Raw genomic sequence first — 18,478 nt, 5'->3', positions numbered from 1 at the left:
GTAGCTGACTGTTTTTTACATGCTTTTTGCCGAGGAAGGCTTCAACAAGCACAACCCCGGCATAGTACATGCAATTCCTTCGGAAGACACTTAGTCGACTTGATGTCCGGAGGCTGTTGTTTGTGCGTTTTGTGAGTAGCTGGCATTGAACAGCATTAGTGGCACGGTTCTGAAACCTGCGCAGATGAAAGGCAGAGATTGTAGATTAAGGGGACATTCACTTGCCCCGAGTTTCGGAAGTGCGTGGTGCTTGGACTGACTCTGAATTAAGCGGAGCTTGTTCTGATCCGATTCCCGCAGTCCCAACGCCGCTTAAAAAACTTCTCATTCCAAATAGTGTCGCCTGATCGCGAGCTTCCCTCATGGCGGTATGGTGGGCGTAATGTCGACACCAGCGGCACACCCGTCTTCCAGAGTTTGGTTGTGTCAGGCATGCGCAGCATGAGCATTCACGGATATCAGACCTCAGAGCTAAACTGGTGATCCTGCACCTACTCGTGCTTTTGTTACGAAGTTTTGTTTCCAATTGCACATCCTGAAACTTCTCGCCAGTAGTAGTGACATGGTTCAAAGAAGGCACCTAAGTACCTTGTCGAACGCGATTTTCATATGGTCGTGATTAAGATGGTTTGATGGTGCTTCTGTCATTCAGAACTTAAGTCGGTGTGACGTGTACGCACTCAGTTCAATAAGCGCCTGCGTATATTCATCTCTGGTAGGGCTTGTTCCGGACGCCTGAGGAGCGGGGCCGGAGTTCTGCACGGTCAGGAGGTAGGATAAATTATGCAGTGTTACTCCCCCGTCAATTTTGCTACCTCCTCAGAGTTTGACCCCACTTGTATCCGAAACTAAAACTGCTGCTGGCGGCGGGTCTTACCCCAACGAATATGAAACTGCGCGGCGGCGCGCGGTCTGCTCCGCGCTGAAGCGGTGTTGCGTGTGCCCACTCCTGGTGAAGGACGGCACGTATCGGCCGCCAGCAACCACGTGTGTCACGTGTGTCACGAGCCGGCCACGCCAGCGAAGCCCGTGCATGTCCGTCGAGAGCCGAGTGCTCTGGCAGCCTGCTTCCGGATCTTTGGGGCGTCGGTCGAAGTCGGGCGGGCTCGATATCGATACCGGCGCTGTCGATAACCAATGCACCTGGGCCCGGCCAGAACCGGGGCGCCTACGCAGCGGTGTGGCGCATGTAGCCGGCGGTTGGGGCCAAGCTCGTTTTGTTCGGTCGGTGGTCGGTGAGGCGACGCATGTAGAAAGGACAGGCCGCGTTGTGACGTCATTATCAGTGTAGCCAATGCGAACAGCCTACAGGTAGGAGCCAAACTGGTACCAAGGTTTGTGCGAATGGTGTAGAGATGACTTTGGTGTGTGTGCGCTTTATTTCCGTAAATGATGTACAATCCGCTCTTGCGTAGGCGATGACGGCCATGTTGGCTGATAGCATCTTCCACTGTTGGTCGCTTTTTAACGATAACTTTATTTTGTAACTTATTTTGTTTTGATCTGTCTGTGTTGTTAGACGATGCTGGTGTTTGGAGCTTAGAATATCTGATCTTACGAGGTAGAGATAGTGTGAACAATAAACGATATCCTGCTGAATGTTTCGTATCGCAAATTGATCCCAGCTGGACCTGGTACGCTTGTAACACTTGTAACATCTGGCCATCGCCACTTGGCACTGTTAGCCTGCACTGCCAAGATCAGGTCCAGATGAACAGCACATGCCAATCTCTTTTGTGTTGAATTGCCGTTGGAGGGGTCCGCGTTAGAAAAACTTAGTAACTTGCGCTGGTGACCGCCACGCGCTCTGGCACTGGAGCCGGTCTCAGCCGCGGCGCCGCGACGTCTGCCTGCTGACCGTGACGTCACGCCGGGCCAGCTGACGACGCCCGGCGCCGGCTGCAGCCCGAATCAGTCAGTGTTGCTGGCGGACGCGCCGGGGACGCACTCCTCCCGAGGTACGCGGCGCCGACGCCCCCAGTGCACGTGCCGGCCGGTGCTGCGGCGCGGCGGCGGTGTGTCGGCCCCGGTGGACGGCTGAGGCCATGGCGGGGCGGGGCGCCGCGCCGCGCCGGCCGCCCACGCTGGGCCGACGTCTCTCGCGACGCCTGTCGATGGTAGCGCGCTCGTCGTCGCTGCTGGTCAGCCGGCAACTCAGCTGGTCCCGCGAGATGCTGCCGCAGCGCGGCCGCCCCCTGCGCGTCACCCTCCTGCTGCCTGGAGGAGCCCGCCGCACGGTACGTGGGTCCGCGCGCGCCCCGGCTCGGCGCTGCTGGGCGGCGGCGACCGGCGGCACACCGGCAGGACGGCTGGTCGGATTTGGTGACCACGAAATAGCGTGCCATACAGCCTGCCGTCCCCGACAGCTAAATGTTGTCATGCTAAACAGTAAATTTGTCGTCGGTGTGATGACTTACACAGATGGTTCAAAGACGGATGCAGGTGTAGGATGCGCTTTTGTGTGTGTATCCATAACACGGTTATTCACACTGCCTGCGCACGCGTCTGTGTTAATTTCTGAGTTTATGGCCATCAGCAAAGCTCTCTGCTTTATTGAAGAAGACGATGGCAATTTGCATTTAATTTTTTCCGACCCCTTGGGCAGCCTCCTGGCCTGTGGCTTCTCATCGAATTCACTGGTCCAGGGCATTCAATTGCGTCTTAGCTCACTGGATCGAGCAGAAAAAACGGTCGAGCTGTGTCGGATCCCAGGTCATGTGGGCATCTGCGGAAATTATCTCGCTGACGCGGCAGCAAAGCTCGCTACGACAGGGACACGCATTCCTATAACACCACTGCCAGCTCAAGACATGAACCCCGCAGTGTCGTTGTCTATGCAGAAGCGATGACAGTTCCACTGGGACTCGCTGAGCGCCAACAAGCTGAAGTCAGTGAAGCCTCGTATTGGGCTATGGTAGTCGAGTTTTCGCGACATTAGGAGGGAGGAAGTTGTCCTGTGCCGGTTACGCATGGGTCACACATATGCCACGCACCGTCACCTGTTCTTGGCTGGCGCCAGACCACGCTGCAGTCGATGCTCTGACCCGCTGACCGAGCATCACGTACTCGTTGCTTGCCGTCACCTTACTGCAACGAGAGTACATTTTTCGGACATAACGCACAGGGTTGCACGCTATGTCACTTAGGGATTGTTCGCATGCTGTCGAGTTTGGTGGTGTTCCCGTTCCTTCGCGCTGTAGATATCCCAGTAATCTTTTCATCATAATACGAGGTCCGATCATCAAGGCATAAATTGGATGACCTGATTGATACACTTGTTTGATTTGCGACTCTGCGTAAGAGGATAGTTATGGGCGCTGCATGACCTAAAGCAGCCGATGCGCCCCAAAACCCCAAATCATTATCAGTAGATTTGTCGTTTGTAGTACGTTTCTCGCTTGGGTGTGTAACATTTGCAATGGCAATCGAGGCACTGAGCCCTTCTTTGGCATATATACTGTAGTTATCCAGCGATGCCATGTCAGCGCCCGTGCCATCGAGGCTTACCGACGAGCGAGATGTGACTGCCGGCTATAAATGATGCCAGCCAGCAAGGTTACCTTCGCCATGCATCTGCGTTTCACTGCCATTGCCATAGTCGTCTGCTTGAGATTGTAGTTCAGAAATGGAAGCAAGATTTCCGGGCCCGTTACGCTCTCATTCTTATGTATTCGTACTAAAGAAATCTAGTGAGTGGATACGTCAACCATTAAAGAGTGTCTCAACACTTGGTGACCAAACGAAGACGGCATGTCAAGCGGAACTCCGAATTTTGGGTCAAGCGTTCTTTTTCGATCGTTCATGTAACCATTTTTGCATTCCCGAGACCCGTAGATGTCTGGCGGCAAGAAACTGGCACCGGTATGCACAGTTGCAATAACTTTTGAGCCCGAGCAAACGTCGCATGCAAGCACATGGGAAAACATGGACGCCAAGGGCAGGAGTACGGAAGTCTGTTTGCGTTCGGTCGAACTGTCGGAACTAAACGGAATTTGCGGAGGAAACAAGCACGTCATCCAAGGTCCCGCCCTGTGTGCTTGATCTACTTCCAGCGGAATCACCTGCCGCTATTTGTCGCTGACGTTGGCACGTATTCCAGAATTGCTGACCGCACCAGTCGCTCAAAGTCGACCGCGAATCGGATAGCATGAGTAATGAACACCTGTACATGCGTGCCGAACGGATGGACAGGCGCATCAACGGGTTTATGTCCGCAGAGGTTTATGAATGTTTTTATAAGTGTTGTTGTTATCTTTTGTGTACTTTTATTTTTGCTTGTGAGAACTTCCAGATGTAAGTACAAGTCCCCAGGGGAAGGAATTCGAGCAACAAGCAAGGTACATACAGTAGCCGTCCAACCCAGGTCAAACCATTCAAGAAAATATCTTCGGTCGCTCAGTAACGTCTCAGAAACAGGGCGCCAGACGGCATTTACCGAGCAATGGCCATAAGAAGTGAAAGTGTCATCTACAGTCCACGCCGAGCCATGCTGTGAAAGGTTGCTAGCCGCAGTAGGTCACCTAGCGATAAATGGCTTAAACAGCGGCCTGATCTGCCACCGGCTCGGCCAAGCCGACTCTAGCGTTGCTGTTGGTGGTGGTCGTGGTGATGCAGCCGGCGGCAGCGGCTGGTGGGCCGCGGCAGTCAGCCGCTCGGTCTGGACAGGCGCGGGGCACGGCTGCGGCGGACTCCCCGTTTGTGGGGCTTGTCCCCCCCCCCCCCATGACAAGCGTCGTCTGAGGTTTGCCAACGACGGACCTGGGAAGTCGTCGTTTGCCTATGATAGGAGCGTGTCAGGTGCTTCGCCTGTCACTGCTGGGGTGCAGGACCTGCTGCCGCGTGCCACTGCGAGGCTGCAGCGTCGGCGGTGGGCTCGCCTGTTGTTGCTGGGGTGCAGGACTTGCTGCTGCGTGCCACTGCGAGGCTGCAGCGTCGACGGTGAACTCGCCTGTTATTGCTGTGGTGCAGGACCTGCTGCCGCGTGCCACTGCGAGGCTGCGGTGTCGGCGGTGAATTTGCCTGTTATTGCTGGGGTGCAGGACCTGCTGCCGCGTGCCACTGCGAGACTGCGGCGTGGGCGGTGGACTCGCCATCAGGTGGCGGTCTTGTGTCTCCCACCGCGCCTGATGAAAAGTCGTAGGTCCCCTTCGAATATCGCCCAACACCTCTCGAGTCAGTAGGACACGTCGATGTCAGTGGCAGGCCGAAGGACGAAATGCGATAATGCTAGCTTAAAATTGGAATTGCTATCACGCCGCACTTGAGATGCTTCCGTGTTGCTTTGTACACGACTACGTACATGCCTCTTATTTTGCGAGTGGTTTCGGAAAATTGGCTTCAGAAAGTCACTTGGCAGGATATGTAGTGAAAGCAGATATATCTGAAAATCTACGTTAACTTTTCGTTAATAAACCAGCTTCTGTCTCACTTTTATCCTTCCGAAATGTTGGTCGGAGTCCACGGATATCGGTAACTGTATTTTATTTCATGAATGTACCTTTCCAACATTATAAATATAACTCCAGTGATTCGCCACAACCGCCAGCGGGACAGCGGATCGTGACAGTGATTGTGGGGGCCTCACACGAGCCGTGAACCTGCGCATTTTAACCCGCGGACCCTATTGGGTCGGTTTGGAGCGACTGCACCACATTTGCCGTCCGTCTGCGGGTGTAAAGATTGCTCCACATAGCAACCGTCGATCTTCGTAACGCGGCCGTAACGCCCCGGAAACGGGTCCTTAATCCACAACCGTCGCCCAGACCAACCGCCACCACAGCCTCGCACTGTAAACTGGCACCGGCGACCTCCGAGGAAGTTCCGGGTCGGGGCGGGGCAGGAAGCGGTCTCGCGGGCTGGCAGCTACTGCGCCTGCGCGGTCAGGCGAGCTCGCGCCGAACCGTCGGAACGAATCGAGTCGCCCTCGGCGCATGGAGAGTTTGTTGGGTTCGTAAGGTGGTTCAATACCGAAAGCGTGCATGACACGAGGAGCCAGCGTATGCTATATTGGGCTGCCAGCATCGTATACGACTGACGCATGGAAAGTTTGTTGGATATTTGGTTGGGGTTCGTAAGGTGGTTCCATACGAACAGCGTGCGTGACACGAGGAAGCAGTTGTAGGCTATATTAGCCTGCCAGTCATGGATTGCGTGCTGGGCATCAGAGACGGACATCATATGCAACGATGTAGTTTAAAAAATGATTTGAGGCTGACCAGACCGAAATGACTAAACCTGCCCCAAATGCACAATAATTGGCCTTGCTCCACCCCCAAACTGAAAAGCAAATTACAACCCCTGACCGTTCGGCTGCGTTCTATGCATTCAAACATATGAGAGCTGAGCCAGCAACGTTTGGAGTTCTGCAAAGGAGCATGGAGCCCATTTCTGAGCCCGTGGATAAGACTCAACCAGCAGCGCGGAAACCGGGAGGGCAATGGTTGAGGCATTAACTTCATGAAAATTTAAGAGTTAAGCCTTGGGCGTTCTTTGGAAAGAATTTACACAAATTGGCTATCACCCTCCCGACTTGGAAGGAGTTTAATTGTTCCTGCTATGCTTTGCCGCGCGCTCAGCTCGCATGGCAACTGCCGGAGGGAGATGCTCTCTGTAACACCTCACTGGTGATAGGTTAGTTTCTCGGTTAACGTCTTAGGCTGGTCAGTCAGTGACCATGGGCCTCCTCGGGCCGGTCTGCCCGTGACTGTGGGCCTCCTCGGGCCGTCTGCCCGTGACCGTGGGCCTCCTCGGGCCGGTCTACCCGTGACCGTGGGCCTCCTCGGGCCGGTCTGCCCGTGACTGTGGGCCTCCTCGGGCCGGTCTGCCCGTGACTGTGGGCCTCCTCGGGCCGGTCTGCCCGTGACTGTGGGCCTCCTCGGGCCGGTCTGCCCGTGACCGTGGGCCTCCTCGGGCCGGTCTGCCCGTGACTGTGGGCCTCCTCGGGCCGGTCTGCCCGTGACTGTGGGCCTCCTCGGGCCGGTCTACCCGTGACTGTGGGCCTCCTCGGGCCGGTCTGCCCGTGACCGTGGGCCTCCTCGGGCCGGTCTGCCCGTGACTGTGGGCCTCCTCGGGCCGGTCTGCCCGTGACCGTGGGCCTCCTCGGGCCGGTCTGCCCGTGACTGTGGGCCTCCTCGGGCCGGTCTGCCCGTGACTGTGGGCCTCCTCGGGCCGGTCTGCCCGTGACTGTGGGCCTCCTCGGGCCGGTCTGCCCGTGACTGTGGGCCTCCTCGGGCCGGTCTGCCCGTGACCGTGGGCCTCCTCGGGCCGGTCTGCCCGTGACTGTGGGCCTCCTCGGGCCGGTCTGCCCGTGACTGTGGGCCTCCTCGGGCCGGTCTGCCCGTGACTGTGGGCCTCCTCGGGCCGGTCTGCCCGTGACCGTGGGCCTCCTCGGGCCGGTCTGCCCGTGACTGTGGGCCTCCTCGGGCCGGTCTGCCCGTGACTGTGGACCTCCTCGGGCCGGTCTGCCCGTGACTGTGGGCCTCCTCGGGCCGGTCTGCCCGTGACCGTGGGCCTCCTCGGGCCGGTCTGCCCGTGACTGTGGGCCTCCTCGGGCCGGTCTGCCCGTGACCGTGGGCCTCCTCGGGCCGGTCTGCTCGTGACCGTGGGCCTCCTCGGGCCGGTCTGCTCGTGACTGTGGGCCTCCTCGGGCCGGTCTACCCGTGACCGTGGGCTGTCCTGGGTCAAATGATACGGGCCAAAGAACAGACGGCGTTGTAGTGACGGTGCTGTTACTGCCTCCGAGTTGCCTTGGTGACAGTGCAGGCAGCGGGGAATGCCGTGCCTGGCGCGAATCTGGCGCAGTCTGGACGATCGTGACGCGGCTGGGACAGCTGGCGCAGTCCTGCGCGCGCTTCGATAATGGGACAGCACGATTAATGGGCGCCGCGGCTCTCGGCGTGCGGCCGGCAGGGAACGGTGTATTTGATTTAGACGAGGCGAAGGCGCTGGCGCCGGCGAGATAACCGTTGCTGGCAGCGCGCGACAAGGTGGGTCGGTATGTGTTGGGCTGAACGGGCGGCCGACGCCGGAGCAGTGCAGCCAGAGAGCGGTGATGACACCCAAGGTGAGGCGTCAGTGCCGCTGGAACGGAGCGCCCGGCACATTGCGGTACCAGGCTGTACCTGAGTGGGAACTCAGTGGACGATGCTCGGCTGGATCTGGCTGGAGCGGTTTTGCATCGGGTGATACTGGATGTCAGAACATTTACCCATGATTGGTAAATGTAGCACATTGGCAGCCAGTAAGGCCTGTGAGCGAAAACATCTAACTCATTGGTTGTTATTAGGTAAACGACACGCAAGGTTATGCTCTTAAAATCGGTCCTCTGACTTAAGCACTTATGATAGAGATGAGACATGTGATCAAAAACTTGGTGCCGGTATTTTGGTACCCTATTTGTGGACCAAAAACTTGAACAGCAGCACTGAAGGCCCACTTGAGCGCTGACGAATTAGCGCTGCTTGAATGCAGGCAATTGCAGTTCTTCTGTGTGTCGTGTCGCGTTTGCTTAATTACATCAGGCGGGTATAAGCCGGTTCCACGGTTTTATCTCGGCTTTCGATCAAAAGGGTTGCAGTACATTTGCTAGATTGATGTGTTAACGAAGATCTTTGGGATACGGGCCGTAGCAAGACCGGTCAATCACATTCAAAAGGAGAACATAAAACTGACATTGATGCGTCGACATCACTTATACAAGTGGTAGTTGTCAAGCGTAGTTTATGGTCTTCACGGTTTATTGGTGATGTTTTTGCCGCCGCTAGTTCCCCGCCCACACGCACTGTTACAGACACGCGGTTTCCCACGCCTCCGCTGCGGCGGCGCACAGCGGAGTGCAGCGTTCACAAACCAGACCACGAACCTGCTCAAAAATACCGCAGACCGGCACGTCAAACAGCGGTGGGCCGTTCAGTGGGAAGCATAATTCAGGGAGCCGAAAACAACAGCGACACAACGGCATTACAGCAGAATGACCATCAATCGGTCGGTTGTGAACCGGATGTTATTTTACGTGGCACGCCCCGTGTCCGCCCCCGTGCGGTTCCGATCGCTGGCGTGCAGTTGCAGAATCCACCACTATTTGCTCGGCGCATCCTTCTCTTAAAGCTCGCAAGTCAAAGCTTTGCAGTAGCCGAAGTTCCCAGGAACTTCCACCTAGTCCAACATAAGAAAAAGCCCGACCCTCCGGCCACGGCGCCGGTCCCGGGTCCCGCTGACCCCGCTCCGTGAGCCGCCACCAGCCCTCCGGCTCTGGAACGGCCCGCACTCTTTGATCATTTTTGCTCCAGCCACCACAAAACGCTGTCCGATTAACATGATTCCGGAAAATGATGGCCGACTCATGCACCTGGTCTTTACAACGGTACACCTCACCGGCACGCACCACTAGTGCTTTTCGCCCGCACTGACCCATTGCCGCGCGGCGCAACCTGCACCCATCCCTCCTCCTCACCATCATCTGAGCAAGCCTTCATACTGCTGCGAATTTGGGCGCGACGGGGGTTTCGCCTGGCGTGAATGGACCAGCGCCTCGCTCGGGCAGCGCTCGGCTCGAGCTCGCTCGTGTGAATGGGTGTGCTGCCTCGACACGTGACCCGCCTCGACGCAGACGGCGGCCCCGGAGCCTCGCGCTGGCTCACTGGGCCAGCGCCACCCGCGGCCTCCGTCGCGACGCCACCCGCCGCGCGCGCGCTGCTTACATGGCAGGCACGTCCAGGCGGCGCACGCCAGCCGGGTCCGCGAACCGCCGGCTCGCGCACGACCACGCCAGACACCAAGTGGGTCGTCAGCAGACTGCGCGTGAAAGCTGGCCGGGGGAGGTTGCAGCGGTGGGTGGCAGCGAGGTGGGGTGCCGCAGGGCGGCCGACCGCAGCGGGGGCGGGTACGCCGGCCTGTCGGTGTCTGGCGGGGCTGGAGCGCCCCGCTGACGGCCATCGTGTGCACAGTCCGCGGACGGAGGGGCGGCGCCGCCGGCTGACTCTCTCGTGCAACGCGTTCGGAGAGCGGCGGGGGCGCGGAACGTCGCCGCCTGATGGCGCTCTCTAATCTGAAGTCTCAGTTCTGCATGTGCTTAAGCCGTGAAAGTGCAGGTGAGCGGCGTCTGCAGCGGCCGGCTTACATGTGCGAACTGGCGTCTGGTTTCCGGGCCGGCGGGGGCTGTATGGCGCGGCCCGACGGCCTGACCGGAGCTCCGGTCCCGCCGGCAGCGTCGGGACGGGCCGTGTGGCCAAGGAGACGCCCGAGCGAGGCGTAGGTCTGGTCACGCGAGCAGAGGTCCCCGTCTCGTCCCGAAATCGCGGCAGCGAGGAGGCGTGTTCTCCGTGGAGCAGCGCTAGGGCAGTTTTGTTTAACCACGTGAGCCGCTGCTGCTTTTAACGTACTCCCTTTCCGAACCTTTTTCACTCTCGGTGTTAATCTGTCATTGGTATTGTTAACATGCGCTGGGGTCTGTGTCCGTGAAGTTTTTCCAGAACACTTTTTTACTACACGGCGTAGCAGAGCCAAACTTTGTATGCATGCATGCAATCGAAAAGCCAATTGTTACTATAGTAAATTATGCGGCTTGTAAGGACTCTGCCCTAGGTTTAGGGGGGTCAAGTGAAGCAATGGCTGTCAGGCGAAAATACTTCATAGGGGGTCGTTCAATATAGTGCGACAACAGTGTTAGACGAAGTCATGCAACTTTGAAATAGTTTCTTAGGCAATTAAACCATTTCGATTAGGATTACGACCACTTCATTTCACCTTGGGTTAGATATGTAAAATATGAAGAAGGAGAGGGAAAGGATGAGAAAGAGACAGACAGACAGACAGACAGACAGACAGACAGACAGACAGACAGACAGACAGACAGACAGACAGACAGACAGACACAGACAGACAGACGACAGAAGAAAGAGAAGAGAGAGAGGAGAGAGAGAGAGAGAGAGAGAGAGAAGAGAGAGAGAGAGAGAGAGAGAGAGAGAGATAGAGAGAGAGAGAGAGAGAGAGAGAGGGAGAGAAGAGAGAGAGAGAGAGAGAGAGAGAGAGAGAGAAGAGAGAGAGAGAGAGATAGAGAGAGAGAGAGAGAGAGAGAGAAGAGAGAGAGAGAGAGAGAGAGAGAGAAGAGAGAGAGGATAGATATATATATATATCTGCTGAAGGAAGAGGGAGATCCGTCACCGTCCAGTTTCCCGTTAGTTGTACCGACGGTGATCAGCCTCTTAGTCGATGCTGTCACCCTCCAGTGGGTCATAGTGACGCGCACGTTTGTTCGGCAATATAATACCGCGCTGACGAAATTAAAACTCCTCTCGCCGTGAAGGCGCGCCAGATTTGATAAATTACCGCCTGATGGGAGCCAGAGACGCCCTGGGCCAGCCAGGCGCGGAGTCCGGACCGGAGCGGTGGCTCGTGTATGGAGCAAGGGCGCCGACCTATGGCTCACTGCAATTAGTGCTAAGACGGCAGAACTCTACCGGTAATAATGTTGCGACATTGCGTCCGCTGCCAATACTTATACACGATGTTGCACTACGCGACGACTAAAAAACAAAAACGTAGGACCCTCATTAATTTTTATAACGCACCTTTAAACGCGACGTCAGTCCTATGCGACAAAACTTATGTTTCAACATCTTCATCATCCCGACAATACACATGCTGCAGAAACTTATACAGTCATTACTTATACGCGAGATTACTTCCACTGCAATAAACACATCACCGCTTTTGCCACACAAACTATGCAGTTATTACGTATACCTGGCATTACTTCTACTGCAAAGAACTTATCCGCGACATTAGTGATACACCACAAAACTGTTGCCTCAAAATGTATGCCTGCCTTTATTTCCGCTGCTAAAATTCATGCAGCCTTTGCGCATACGCGATGTTACTTCTACTATCAATAGTTAGCCATGAAGTGAAAGAGACGTGGTCACTTAACAGGGGTGTAGGAAAAACTCATAGTTTAAAAAGGAATCCGAACTGGGAAGTAGGCTCTGCAATCAAAGTTGGTCGTGCCGGTAGGAACATTATTTATTCATTACGTTGTGCTATTCTGTCGATCTGTTGTGCCCGGCGTTTGAGTAAATATTGGTTTTCGTAGCAGAGCCTCAATGACGTTTATACATTTTTGAACTGGTAGTTTTGTCGTGTGATACCAAAGCCTCAAATACGTTACAGACGTAGGAACATAGCGTTTCCATTGATACCAGACTAGGGGTGTAATTTCATATTTATTCGAATCCACCCCATCCACCCCTCATCTGTGACAGTATGGTGTGTCACACTCGGGACAGTTCCCGCGTTTTATATACTTTAGGTCAAATTTGTTCGCTTTTCCCTAAACGAACAAATTCGCCGTAAAATAGCCCCCAAAACCTATTTAGAGACTACGACACACTGCAATAGACTTATTCAGTGGAAGAATTATTGCGTAGAACTATTCCCGTCGTCCGTCTGTCGATCGCAATACCTGCAGCAGCGTCAGTGCATCAACACTTTGGAGTGAGCACCCCCAGTCCGATTTTGTTCGTCAAGCGCTGGCGTGTGTTCGCTCCCTCCGATTTTTTTCTGATGTTACGGGCAACTATTGGCAGTACAACTAATATCGCTTTTGAGAAAAACCTATATATGCTTTTGCAGTAGATATGACAGCGGTTAAAACCTTTTAAGGCATAAATTTTGTCATATAGCACAAATGCCTTATGTAACTCCCTGCAGTAGAAACAATATGTAAAGAGTGTATGCATATTTGCCGTAGTAATGCCGACGGGTACATGTTTTGCAGAATAAGTTTTGTCGTGTAGCATTTATGTCGTGTATGAGTTTGACAGAAGAAATCATGGTGCGTATCAGTTAAGACTGGACAAGTTTTTACGTGGAAGAAGTAATAGCTGATGTATGTTTTTCAAGCCATACTTTTTCTCGCGCATCATTCATATTGTGTGTATCTGCAAAAAAAGTAATGTCCGATTTAGGTAAAGCCTGTCAAAAATGTTTTTAGCAGAAGCTTTTGCAGTAGAAGTAATGTCACGTGGAACTGATGTCTCAGCTCTCCTGTCGGTAGGGGTTTTCCGAAGTACTAATGTCGTGACCTCCAGCCGAAGCCTCGGCATCTCAGCGGTGCTTCATGTTACCAGAAATGGTTTGATCAACAATCATTAACACATTTCTAGTACCAGTCCCAAGCCACCAGTCCTAACTGGATTACGCGCATGTGGCATAACTTGGTATGGGAACCAAAGTGTGAAAACTTTTTGAACACCAAACGCGCAACTCATACCCTTGACGTGACCTCTGCCTTCAAGTATTCGTGTCTTCTGAACCATCACACTAAGTCAAAAAATAGTAAGCATAAGAAATCTGTTCTGCTAAGCATGAATAATTGGTTCAGGCTCTGCCAACACTGGGTAAATAAAAATACTCAAAATTGCTTGTTTTTGCAACCAGGGCACGCTTACGATGCGGGGCATACGCCATACACCACCTATAACATACACAAGCTGGTTCAGGCTGGACCTACACATCGCATCATGTGGGGGGGGGGGGTGGGGCGGCTGCCATACGCCATACACCACCTATAACATACACAAGCTGGTTCAGGCTGGACCTACACATCGCATCATGTGGGGGGGGGGGGGGGGCGGGGCGGCTGCCATAACGCCATACACCACCTATAACATACACAAGCTGGTTCAGGCTGGACCTACACATCGCATCATGTGGGGGGGGGGGGGGGCGGCTGCCATAACGCCATACACCACCTATAACATACACAGCTGGTTCAGGCTGGATCTACACATCGCTGATTCATCATGTGGAGGTGCCGCTGCCATACACCATACAACCACCTATAACATACATAGGCTAGTTCAAGCTGGACCTACACATCGCTGGTTCGTCATGTGGGGTGCCGCTGCCATACACCATACACCACCTATAACATACATAGGCTGGTTCAGGCTGGACCTACACGTCACTGGTTCATCATGTGGGGTGCCGCTGCCATACGAGATTGTGCTACATTACAAAACGAACAGCGATAACGCTAAAAAAGCTGCCTTCGACGGTAACCGAATCACACAATCTCAACATTGTTATAAAAAGAAAGAATTTCATGGATAATATGCTCGGGTGGTGAGAGGGCCGAAAGCCTATAGCATAAGAAATTACGCAAACAATGGCTCTGTGGCCGAAGTGGTTTCAAAGCATGGGATGAATTTGCCCCAGCTTTAAAGTAAAGTGCCTAGTACTGCGTACACAACATGCAAAATTGCGGCAATGCAGCCATCATTTAACAAATGTTGCAAATGTTTCCACGCTTGTAGGAAAATTTTGACGTCTGCGTGGACATTTAACCCACGTCATGATGTGCCACACTACGCCACTGCGCCCGCGTTCACTGTGAGAAGACACTTCGTGTCATCGGGACCGCCTCTCATCGTCTCGGTAGTATTCTATCAATCAGGTTGAATCGATTATGTTTCTTGAGTCACGTCTTGTTTAGGTATCTGACAGGCTTTTTTTGGAGCAGACCGATTGAACAGTACTTGGTAAAACACACGTTATCATCCGCAAAAAACATCGCAATGTTCATTTCCTGATACCAGCGCACAATTCACAAAACGCATGCGACCCCTGGTTTCAACATCCCACAACGTATTGAAGATAGCGTTTGTTGGAACGAAAACCATCATTGGGAAGACGTAGCAGCTTAGACGAGCATTGAGGGCCCGTCGATGAGCAGCAGAAGCTAGACAAGTGAGCCGGAATGGAGAACCGGAAGTGTGAAGCCCAGCGCCCGGTCTGCCAGGCTGCTGAGGGACCGGTGTGCCGCCACAGGCCCAGGTGCGGCTGGGGACCCACACGGGACCGGTGCTGCACCACAGACCAGGTGCAGGGCGGCTGCCTGACGCCTCGCCGACCACGGCTGGTGCCGGGCTGGGATCCCATCCATCAGCCGTGCCCGCTGCACGAGGTGTGGACGGGTGGCGCGTACCAGCAGCGCGGCGGCCGCGCCTGCGGTCACCGGCCGTCCACTGCTGCAAGGCAAACTGACGCTGGCTCCGATCGTCCCCCCGGCAGACAAGTTAAGACGGTCAGCGGACGTCCAGTGTCGCATGGTGGGCGACCACGGCCACCTGCCGCCCAGCTGTCGCACGGCAGACTGGCGCTGGCTCCGATTGTCACTCGGCAGACAAGTCAAGACGGTCACCGGCCGCCCATCATTGCACGGCAGACTGCGCTGGCTCCGATTGTCACCCGGCGGACGAGTTAGGACGGCCACCGGCGACGATTAACACCCCGCAGACAAGTTTAGGCTGTAGCCGCTGCTGATTATCACCCGTCCGGCGGGTTTTAAGCCTGGGTTCAGCGCTGATCGTCAGTCAGCAGGCATGTCTACACGGCTATCAGCTGTAGAGTGTCACCAGGCAGACACGTCTGCGGACCGTTACCACCTTTTGGCTGTCGCCTGGCGCACTAGTACAGGCGATCAGCGGATCTGCCTGTATTAATGTACAAGCTAAATCCGACGTTTGGAGATCGGCGAGGAGCCTCGAAAACAAATTATACATCACGATAGGCACCCGACATTACGCTGGGAAACTTGATATCCTTGTTGACTGCCGTCGCTCAGTGTCCATGTGGCTCTCCCAAATGAGCCCTCGCGAAAATTTAAACGCGGAGCCTGTTTTTTAAAATAATTGTCTCCCCCTTCCCTCATGACCACTGCCCCATTTTCTAAAGCTCCGTCACTGGAATGATGAATCGTTGCGGCGCGCTGCCAGAAGGTAGTTGGTTAATGTTGAGAGAAAGTGCGTACGTAGTCATCGTATTCCATCCACGAATGGCGATTTACTGTTGATATTATGTGATCATACTCGGACATGTGTAGGCAGCACTCACGTGATTTGGGTTAGCGGCCTTCGATATACCGAGATGTACTGCTTGAATGACGTGGCAATGCCGAATGACGACTAAATTGAGTGCGGCCAATATAATCGTTCTTAAGGAGTAGTATTTGCCATGTTGTTTAACCAGTACATCCTGGCATACTGAAGGCTGTTAAGTCAAGATAAGAAATTTTATCTCACGGGGCGCAACTACACTGTTTGCGACTCAAGCGCACCTTCGTACACGCCTTTCTACCCTCATTCGTCCGCGTGGCCCAGGATGCTGCATTTTGTAACGGCCTTTGGGTATAGGCCGTGGTAGGGCCCACTGAACGACTGTGGCTCTGTGACGGCTGCCCCGGCGTGACGCGTGACTGTGTTTGCCCGATGTGGCGAGGGACATTTCTGTAACATCTCAGCTTTAATGGCACGACAGCTTGTCACAAACTCATGCATAAGCGTACGTACTGTTCATGTACTCTCCTGCAACGATCAGTAACGCCGTTACCGAAGGTAACCGGCACCGCACGCCGTTCGTTCAATTCATACATTCCAGCTCATGTTGTTGTAGTCGCACTTCGTTGGGCTCATTTGCAACCTCATGATTATACAACACAGCCTGTCACATTTCGCATCGTGATTCATAATTCGGAAACCTAAGCATTGCTTACCATTTATCACACATGTACGGCATCAAACTTTAGCGATGGTTATTCTGATGTAAATGAACTCCATCTATGTTTCAATGTCTTCATTTTTCTACAAAAAAAGTATTTTGCTTCTCGATTTCAAATATCTTGCCTATTTAGTTACCAAATATCTAGCTTACATCCAATCTCAACATCTCCTAAACCTTTCCATGACAATGGTCTGGCCGTTTGGCTAACAATATTACCAAGTCCACACTTGTTTTTGTGTATAATTCCCAAACAAGATATAAGCTTCCAATACTCATACTCGGTACCTTTTCATTTGATAGTTGAACACTCATTCTAAGAAATAATCGATCCCCAAATGCTTTTAAGTCGAGCAACACAATGGTGAGTTACGACATCCTCCTCACCAAAATGGTTACAGAAAGGGTCTACCACTGCCCGTCTTGAAAACGGTATCCTTTTATTTGGTAATGTTTATGGACAAGGTACCATATTTTGCAATGTTTGTGATTTTGTGGATTACGCAACTTTAACACGTAAAGCATGTAGGCTTGCTCATTTATTGCTGAAACTGAACCCTTTTGCCACGCAGCGTTTTTGTGCTGCATATATATTGCTTATAATCCTAACATGCATAGATGCACAAACATAAGTTGTCTTATTGTTTTTGAATTTGGCGTTAAAGGCCACAAAAAGCTACTGTCCTTTTCATGAGGCGTTAATGGCGTATCTCACGCCCGCAACAGAGGCTTCCACCGTTTTGGTTTGCGCGGCACCACCCGATGCATGTCAACCATGCGCAATTTGGCTATGTTGGTGTGCTGTACTGGTGTGACGGTGTAGCTGTGCTATCCCGGTGTGATGGTGTGACCGTGTAGCTGTGCTATCACGGTGTAATTGTGTGACGGTGTGCTATTCCGATGTAATGGTGTGACGGTGTGGCTGTGCTAACCCGGTGTGATGGTGTGACGGTCTAGCTGTGCTCTCCCGGTGATGGTGTGGCGATGCCCGGCGTAACAGCTCCGTCCGCGCTCTGCAGGTGGTGGGGGACACGGCGCAGACGGTGGCCACGCTTCTGCGGCCGGCGCTGCTGTCACTCGCGCTGCACGAGCCGCTGCTGCGGCTGGCCGACTCGCTGGCCGAGGTCGACCCAGGCGCCTCGGCCGCCCTGCTGAGCGGCGAGACGCTGACCGTGGAGGAGGCGCGCGCCTCATACCACCCCAGGGCAGGTGAGACCAGAGGCTGGCGCAGCACCAGCACCAGCTGACCCACTTGGGCAGCGTTCGGTCTGTGTGGCGCTGAAAATTTCGCGAACCTCCGAGAATACACCGACCGGTGTGATTAGACCTGAGTGTTGGCTGAGCAGCGTTTACGCCACCTAGCGGGCCGATACGTGGGTACTATAGCTTTGATTAGCCACCCCTTCGCGTAGCACTGCAGAGTCATGTCGGTTCCTCGCTTTTCTCTTTTCCGGCGCAGTTTCAAGGCGAATGATACGAACCTGACGGTGTCATAAGGTACCAATTTTGTGATTTTCTGACTTTTGGATGGCCAGTTTTAGACTGCTTTCGTTTCCGTCCTGAATGACGTTGTTAGCTCCAGGGTTAGCTCCTTTGATGTTGCTGGCTGTAGGGTTATTGGGTTATCAAGTTCGTATTATTTTGCATCTATATGATTACTATTTTGTTGTTACGTTCAGGGTTATTGTCAACAATGCATCCAATGCAGGGTATAATAAAACCGGTCTCTAACAATATGCTGACAAAATAAATGTTACACAAAGATTGTTATAGGAAAAATGTGTTACACATTGGTTTTGGTGCGGCTAATCCCATGAAGTAGATGTCGTCAAAGCTGATATTTTCTCATAGAATAATGACTTCTTTTCAAACAACCTGCAATATCCTAGCCTCATATGCACGTCGGCTATTGCGTAACTCTGCA

This window comes from Pollicipes pollicipes, unplaced genomic scaffold (assembly GCF_011947565.3).
Source record: "Pollicipes pollicipes isolate AB1234 unplaced genomic scaffold, Ppol_2.1 Scaffold_4881;HRSCAF=5763_pilon_pilon_pilon, whole genome shotgun sequence".
In the NCBI taxonomy this organism is placed as follows: Eukaryota; Metazoa; Arthropoda; class Thecostraca; order Pollicipedomorpha; family Pollicipedidae; genus Pollicipes; species Pollicipes pollicipes.
The sequence above is the reverse complement of the archived record's forward strand: the minus strand, read 5'-3'. Positions refer to the sequence as shown.